Source organism: Balaenoptera musculus, chromosome 11 (genome assembly GCF_009873245.2).
Source record: "Balaenoptera musculus isolate JJ_BM4_2016_0621 chromosome 11, mBalMus1.pri.v3, whole genome shotgun sequence".
NCBI classification, from domain to species: Eukaryota; Metazoa; Chordata; class Mammalia; order Artiodactyla; family Balaenopteridae; genus Balaenoptera; species Balaenoptera musculus.
In genome coordinates this window covers 53,898,311-53,907,050 of record NC_045795.1, presented here as the reverse complement: position 1 = coordinate 53,907,050, position 8,740 = coordinate 53,898,311, and the positions used below count along the sequence as shown (strand labels likewise).

The 8,740-nt window shown below is 43.8% G+C and overlaps 1 pseudogene; it reads left to right on the top strand.

The window, feature by feature from the left end:
* Window positions 1-6,786: 6,786 nt before the first annotated feature.
* Window positions 6,787-8,347, top strand: LOC118904255 (annotated as a pseudogene).
* The last annotated feature ends 393 nt before the right edge of the window (window positions 8,348-8,740 follow it).

Below are 8,740 nucleotides of genomic sequence, written 5' to 3'. Positions count from 1 at the left end.
GGAGTAAGACGTGGAGATCACATTCCTCACCACAAATACATCAGAAATACACGTACATGTGGAATAACTCCTACAGAACACCTACTGAATGCTGGGAGAAGACCTCAGACTTCCCAAAAGGCAAGAAACTCCCCACATAAATGGGTAGGGCAAAAGAAAAACAAAAAAACAGAGACAAAAGAATAGGGATGGGACCTGCACCGCTGGGAGGGAGCTGTGAAGGAGGAAAAGTTTCCACACACTAGGAAGCCCCTTCACTGACGGAGACGGGGGGGTGGTGGTGCTGGGGGGAAGCTTCAGAGACACGGAGGAGAGCACAGCAACAGAGGTGCAGAGAGCAAAGCTGAGAGATTCCCGCACAGAGGACTGCAGCCGACCAGCACTCACCAGCCTGAGAGGCTTGTCTGCTCACCCAAGGGGCAGGTGGGGGCTGGGAGCTGAGACTCCGGCTTTCGGAGGTCAGACACCAGGGAGAGGACAGGGGTTGGCTGCATGAACACAGCCTGAAGGGGGATAGTGCGCCACAGTTAGCTGGGAGGGAGTCCGGGAAAAAGTCTGGAACTGCCTAAGAGGCAAGAGACAGTTGTTTCGGGGTGCATGAGGAGAGGGGATTCAGAGCACTGCCTAAACGAGCTCCAGAGACAGGCGCGAGCCTCAGGTATCAGCGCGGACACCAGAGACGGGCATGAAATGCTAAGGCTGCTGCTGCAGCCACCAAGAAGCCTGTGTGCGAGCACAGGTCACTCTCCACACCGCCCCTCCCGGGAGCCAGTGCAGCCCGCCACTGCCAGGGTCCCGTGATCCAGGGACAACTTCCCCGGGAGAACACACGGTGCACCTCAGGCTGGTGCAACGTCACACTGGCCTCTGCCACCACAGACTCGCCCCGTATTCAGTACCTCTCCCTCCCCCGGGCGTAAGTGAGCCAGAGCCCACTAATCAGCTGCTACATTAACCCCGTCCTGTCTGAGCGAAGAACAGATGCCCTCAGGTGACCTACACGCAGTGGCGGGGCCACATCCAAAGCTGAACCCCAGGAGCTGTGCGAACAAAGAAGAGAAAGGGAAATCTCTCCCAGCAGCCTCAGGAGCAGTGGATTATACGTCCACAGTCAACTTGATGTACTCTGTATCTCTGGAATACCTGAAGAGACAACGAATCATCCCAAAATTGAGGGGGTGGAGTTTGTATGATTTTCTCTGTATAGCTTTGCTTTGACCATTTGTCCTAGGGTTCTGTCTGCCCAATTTTTTTTTTTTTTTTTAGTATGGTTTTTAGTGCTTGTTATCATTGGTGGATTTGTATTTTGGTTTGGTTGCTCTCTTCTTTCGTTCATTCTTTTTTTTAATTACATTTTAATATTTTTAATTTTTAATAATTTTTTATTTTTTAATAACTTTTTTTTCCTTCTTTCTTTCTCTCTTTCTTTTTCTCTTTCTCTCTCTCTCTCTCTCTCTTTCTCTTTCTTTCTCCCTTTTCTTCAGAGCCATGTGGCTGACCAGGTCTGGGTGCTCTGGCCAGATGTCAGGCCTGTGCCTCTGAGGTGGGAGAGCTGAGTTCAGGACACTGGTCCACCAGAGACCTCCTGGCTCCAAGTAATATCAAACAGCGAAAGCTCTCCCAGAGATCTCCATCTCAACGCTAAGACCCAGCTCCACTCAACATCCAGCAAGCTACAGTGCTGGACACCCTATGCCAAACTAGCAAGACAGGAACACAACCCCTCTCTAAAGCAGAGACTCTGCCTAAAATCATAATAAGGTCACAGACACCCCAAAATAAACCACCGGACATGGTCCTGCCCACTAGAAAGACAAGATCCAGCCTCATCCACCAGAACACAGACACTAGTTCCCTCCCCCAGGATGCCTACACAACCCACTAAACAAACCTTAGCTACTGGGGGCAGACACCAAAAACAACGGGAACTACAAACCTGCAGCCTGCAAAAAGGAAACCCCAAACACAGTAAGTTAAGCAAACTGAGAAGACAGAGAAACACATAGCAGATGAAAGAGCAAGGTAAAAACCCACCAGACCAAACAAATGAAGAGGAAATAGGCAGTCTACCTGAAAAAGAATTCAGGGGTGATCCAAAATCTTGGAAATAGAATGGAGAAAATACAAGAAATGTTTAACAAGGACCTAGAAGAACTAAAGAGCAAACAAACAATGATGAACAACACAATAAATATTAAAAATTCTCTACAAGGAATCAATAGCAGAATAACTGAGGCAGAAGAACAGATAAGTGACCTGGAAGATAAAATAGTGGAAATAACTACCGCAGAGCAGCATAAAGAAAAAAGAATGAAACCAATTGAGGACAGTCTCAGAGACCTCTGGGACAACATTAAATGCACCAACATTCGAATTATAGGGGTTTCAGAAGAAGAAGAGAAAAAGAAAGGGACTGAGAAGATATTTGAAGAGATTATAGTTGAAAACTTCCCTAATATGGGAAAGGAAATAGTCAATGAAGTCCAGGAAGTGCAGAGAGTCCCATACAGGATAAATCCAAAGAGAAACATGCCAAGACACATATGCCAAGACACATATTAATCAAACGATCAAAAATTAAATACAAAGAAAAAATATTAAAAGCAGCAAGGGAAAAACAACAAATGACATACAAGGGAATCCCCATAAGGTTAACAGCTGATCTTTCAGCAGAAACTCTGCAAGCCAGAAGGGAGTAGCAGGACATATTTAAAGTGACGAAAGGGAAAAACCTACAATCAACAGTACTCTATCAAGCAAGTATCTCATTCAGATTCGATGGAGAAATTAAATCCTTTACAGACAAGCAAAACCTAAGAGAATTCAGCACCACCAAACCAGCCTTACAACAAATCCTTAAGGCACTTTTCTAGGCAGGAAACACAAGAGAAGGAAGAGACCTACAATAACAAACCCAAAACAATTAAGAAAATGGTAAAAGGAACACACATATCGATAGCTACCTTAAATGTAAATGGATTAAATGCTCCAACCAAAAGACGTAGAAAAGCTGAATGGATACAAAAATAAGACCCGTATGTATGCTGTCTATAAGAGAGAGACCCACTTCAGACCTAGGGACACATACAGACTGAAAGTGAGGGGATGGAAAAGACATTCCATACAAATGGAAATGAAAAGAAAGCTGGAGTAGCAATTTTCATATCAGACAAAATAGACTTTAAAATAAAGACTATTACAAGAGACAAAGAAGGACACTACAGAATGATCCAGGGATCAATCCAACAAGAAGATATAACAAGTGTAAATATTTATGCATCCAAGATAGGAGCACCTAAGTACGTAAGGCAAATGCTAACAGCCATAAAAGAGGAAATCGACAGTAACACAATCATAGTAGGGGACTTTACCATCCCACTTTCACCAATGGACAGTTCATCCAAAATGAAAATAAATAAGGAAACACAAGCTTTAAATGATACATTAAATAAGATGGACTTAACTGATATTTACAGGACATTCCATCCAAAAACAACAGAATACACTTTCTCCTCAAGTGCTCCTGGAACATTCTCCAGGATAGATCATATCTTGGGTCACAAATCAAGCCTTGGTAAATTTAAGAAAATTGAAATCGTATCAAGTATCTTTTCCAACCACTATGCTATGAGAGTAGATATCAGTTACAGGAAAAAAATCTGTAAAATATACAAACACATGGAGGCTAAATAATACACTACTAAATAACCAAGAGGTCACTGAGGAAATCAAAAAATACCTAGACACAAATGACAAGGAAAACACGACGGCCCAAAACCTATGGGATGCAGCAAAAGCAGTTTTAAGTGGGATGTTTATAGCAATACAATCCTACCTCAAGAAACAAGAAACATCTCAAATAAACAACTAACCTTACACCTAAAGCAATTAGAGAAAGAAGAACAAAAAAAACCCCAACTTAGCAGAAGGAAAGAAATCATAAAGATCAGATCAGAAATAAATAATAAAGAAATGAAGGAAACAATAGCAAAGATCAATACAACTAAAAGCTGGTTCTTTGAGAAAATAAACAAAATTGATACACCATTAGCCAGACTCATCAAGAAAAAAAGGGAGAAGACTCAAATCAATAGAATTAGAAATGAAAAAGGAAAAGTAACAACTGGTACTGCAGAAATACAAAGGATCATGAGAGATTACTACAAGCAACTACAGGCCAATAAAATGGACAAACTGGAAGAAATGGACAAATTCTTAGAAAAGCACAACCTTCCAAGACTGAACCAAGAGGAAACAGAAAGTATAAACAGATCAATCACAAGCACTGAAATTGAGACTGTGATTAAAAATCTTCCAACAAACAAAAGCCCAGGACCAGATGGCTTCACAGGCGAATTCTATCAAACATTTAGAGAAGAGCTAACTCCCATCCTTCTTAAACTCTTCCAAAAAATTGCAGAGGAAGGAACACTTCCAAACTCATTCTACGAGGCCACCATCACCCTGATACCAAAACCAGACAAAGATGTCACAAAAAAAGAAAATTACAGACCAATATCACTGATGAACAGAGACGCAAAAATCCTCAACAAAACACTAGCAAACAGAATCCAACAGCACATTAAAAGGATCATACACCATGATAAAGTGGGGTTTATTCCAGGAATGCAAGTATTCTTCAATATACGCAAATCAATCAACGTGATACACCACATTAACAAACTGAATGAGAAAAACCATATGATCATCTCAGTAGATGCAGAAAAAGCTTTCTACAAAATTCAACACCCATTTATGATAAAACCCCCCAGAACGTAGGCACAGAGGGAACTTACCTGAACATAATAAAGGCCATATATGACAAACCCACAGCGAACATCATTCTCAATGGTGAAAACCTGAAACCATTTCCTCTAAGATCAGGAACAAGACATGGCTGTCCACTCTCACCACTATTATTCAACATAGTTTTGGAAGTTTTAGCCCCAGCGATCGGAGAAGAAAAAGAAATAAAAGGAATCCAAATTGGAAGAGAAGTAAAGCTGTCACTGTTTGCAGATGACATGGTACTATACACAGAGAATCCTAAAGATGTTATCAGAAAACTACTAGAGCTAATCAATGAATTTGGTAAAGTAGCAGGATACAAAATTAATACACAGAAACTTCTTGCACTCCTATACACTAATGATGAAAAATCTGAAAGAGAAATTAAGGAAACACTCCCATTCACCATTGCAACAAAAAGAATAAAATACCTAGGAATAAACCTACCTAAGGAGACAAAAACCTCTATGCAGAAAGCTACAAGATACTGATGCAAGAAATTAAAGATGATACAAAGAGATGGAGAGATATACCATGTTCTTGCATTGGAAAAATCAACATTGTGAAAATGACTATACTACTCAAAGCAATCTACATATTCAATGAAATCCCTATCAAACTACCAATGGCATTTTTCAAACTACCAATATCAAAAAAACAAACAACCCAATCCAAAAATGGGCAGAAGACCTAAATAGACATTTCTCCAAAGAAGATATACAGATTGCCAACAAACACATGAAAGAATGCTCAGCGTCACTAATCATTAGAGAAATGCAAATCAAAACTACAATGAGGTATCACCTCCCACCAGTCAGAATGGCCATCATCAAAAAATCTACAAGCAATAAATGCTGGAGAGGGTGTGGAGAAAAGGGAACACTCTTGCACTGTTGATGGGAATGTAAATTGATGCAGCCACTATGGAGAACACTATGGAGCTTCCTTTAAAAACTAAAAATAGAACTACCATACGACCCAGCAATCCCACTACTGGGCATATACCCTGAGAAAACCATAATTCAAAAAGAGACATGTACCACAATGTTCATTGCAGCACTATTTACAATAGCCAGGACATGGAAGCAACCTGTGTCCATCGACAGATGAATGGATAAAGAAGATGTGGCACATACATACAATGGAATATTATTCAGCCATAAAACGAAACGAATTTGAGTTATTTGTATTGAGGTGGATGGACCTAGAATCTGTCATACAGAGTGAAATAAGTCAGAAAGAGAAAAACAAATACCGTATGCTAACACATATATATGGAATCTAAAAAAAAAAAAAAAAAAGTTTCTGAAGAACCTAGGGGCAGGACATGAATAAAGACGCAGACATAGAGAATGGACTTGAGCACACGGAGAGGGGGAAGGGTAAGCTGGGACAAAGTGAGAGAGTGGCATGGACATATATACACTACCAAATGTAAAATAGATAACTAGAGGGAAGCAGCTGCATAGCACAGGGAGATTAGCTCATTGCTTTGTGACCACCTAGAGGGGTGGGATAGGGAGGGTGGGAGGGAGACTTAAGAGGGAAGAGATATGGGGATATGTGTATATGTATCACTTTGTCATAAAGCAGAAACTAACACATCATTTTAAAGCAATTATATACTCCAATAAAGATGTAAAAAAAAAAAAAAAAGAAACTGGATGAGGTCAAGCAGGTCTAGATCCTGTATAGGGCTAGCTTACAGTTTCCTTGGGAATTTTTGGCAAAATTCTGGTGTTGGAGCCTAAGAAGTATGTCTATTGGGTTAGTGAGACGGGCAGTGCGCAGTCAACGTAGGAAGGAGGATGAAATCCTTGAGATGAATGTTTCTCTTTCTAGGCCTGTCAGGCACAGAAAAACCATGGACTAGTCTGTGTCCAGAATTCATTTATACTACGGAATGAGAGCAACTAACATTGCTTTTATTTTGTTTCCTTTGCCCTGATAAGGCCTAGATGGAGAGAATCCTGCACCATCTTAGACCACAGAGGTACAATGACTTTTCAGGAGGTTTACTGTATGGATCATATTGAAGAATGTGAAATGACTCAAAATGAAATTTTAGGAAGTGAGACTTCACAGTAGAAATGCCAGGGGCTTCCCTGGTGGTGCAGCGGTTGAGAGTCTGCCTGCTAATGCAGGGGACACGTGGTTCGAGCCCTGGTCTGGGAAGATCCCACATGCCACGGAGCAACTGGGCCCGTGAGCCACAGCTACTGAGCCTGCGCGTCTGGAGCCTGTACTCCGCAACAAGAGAGGCCGCGACAGTGAGAGGCCCGCGCACCGCGATGAAGAGTGGCCCCGCTCGCCGCAACTAGAGAAAGCCCTCACAGAAACGAAGACCCAACACAGCCAAAAATAAATTAATAAATTTATAAAAAAAAAGAAAAGAAAATAGAAATGCTAAAGTTAAGTACGAGGATCATATAAAAATAAATTCATGACACCTAGAGTCTTATCAGACCATGGTCAGAAGGTCAGGGGTTATTGCCCAGGGGTCACACTATGGTACACCCCATTTGTTCCCCACTTACCTCTTCTCAGGTGTGAACTTGGAGAGTGAGCTCCTGCAGAGGAGGGATGGATTGAGCAGTCTGACGGTGCTGGGCAAGGCGTTCCTACACGCCCGCTGGCTGGCTGAGGTCTCGTCTTCCATTTGGTCTTTCCAGTCTGCTTCCCGGCCCATGAACTGTATCATTTGCCCAGATGTCCATGCCCTGTTAGGATCTGTGGACTCGCCACACTCTGGCCCCTCAGTCTGTGTACAACAGCTCTGCAGAAGGTCAGCTGCTTATCCTCAGCTCTTATCTACAGCCAGGTGTCCACAATTCTCAACACCCAGCTCAAAAGTGGATTTTAACAGGCAAGATGGCGGCGCCCGTGCGGAGGCGCACAGCCTGCTTGGCCTGGTGACCACACTCGGCCTGGACCCCAGGAGCCTGGCGGCCAGGCCTGGATGACCCGCTGACCCTTCGCTGGCAGCTGGGGCCGCGCTACGCGGCTCTGCAGTTCACGCGGACTGGCGCCGCCTCCAGGGTGGCTTTCTTGCGGCCACTGCGGAAACAGCTGCAGACGCCACAGGCTGAGAGGCGCGAATGGTACCCGAGCCTGGGGGCCAAGCGGGAGTCCCTGAGGGTGCAGCAGCGTCAACCGGGGAGCAGTTCATGGAAGAGCGCATGGCCAAGATGCCCCAGAGGAGTGAGAATCGCCGGCGGCGGCAGCAGGACCGGAGGGAGAAGGAAGAGCTCCAAGCTGAGGCCCAGGAGCGCCTGGGGTACCACGTGGACCCGAGCAATGCCCGCCTCCGGAAGCTGCTGCAGGACCGGGAGAAGCAGCATCGCAAGTGCCTCAAGGAGGAGAAACATAGGCACGAGCTGCCGCAGTCGCCGCTGCGGCAGCCCAGGACCCAGCAGGCTCTGCAACACCCAGCTCCCGAGCTGAGTTCTCGCCCAAAAAAACCTGCTGTTTGATGGCCCCAAACCCCTCCCCCCACCCCGCCAATAAAAAAAGGGCTCTAATTGCCACAACCTGGGCATCTCTGCCTCCTTTCCCGTAACTCTCATAAGTGAGCGCCTTCTTGTTCTACCCCCATTCAGTATCAGCATGTGTGTCAAAAAGACAGGCTGGGAACACTTTTTCCTGGGATATTCTAATAGGCAAGATCACATCTGCCTTTATATTTGCTGTTCTTTGACTGGAGTGTGTTAAGAGCTGCGTTTGAATTTGTGTGATATTCAGCCTGATTCATCTTATTCTGACTGCACTGAATAATTGTTCAGAAGATCTAACTTACTGCAGCCAGAGACTGAGATTGCCAGACAAAAAATCACTGGCTTTATATATTAGACAAATACAAATGATTCTGTGGGTAAATATTTTTGTACGTCTGGCTAAATGCATGAGGAAAAGCAGTGATCTACTTAATTGTGCCTTCAGTGCAGTGTTATGC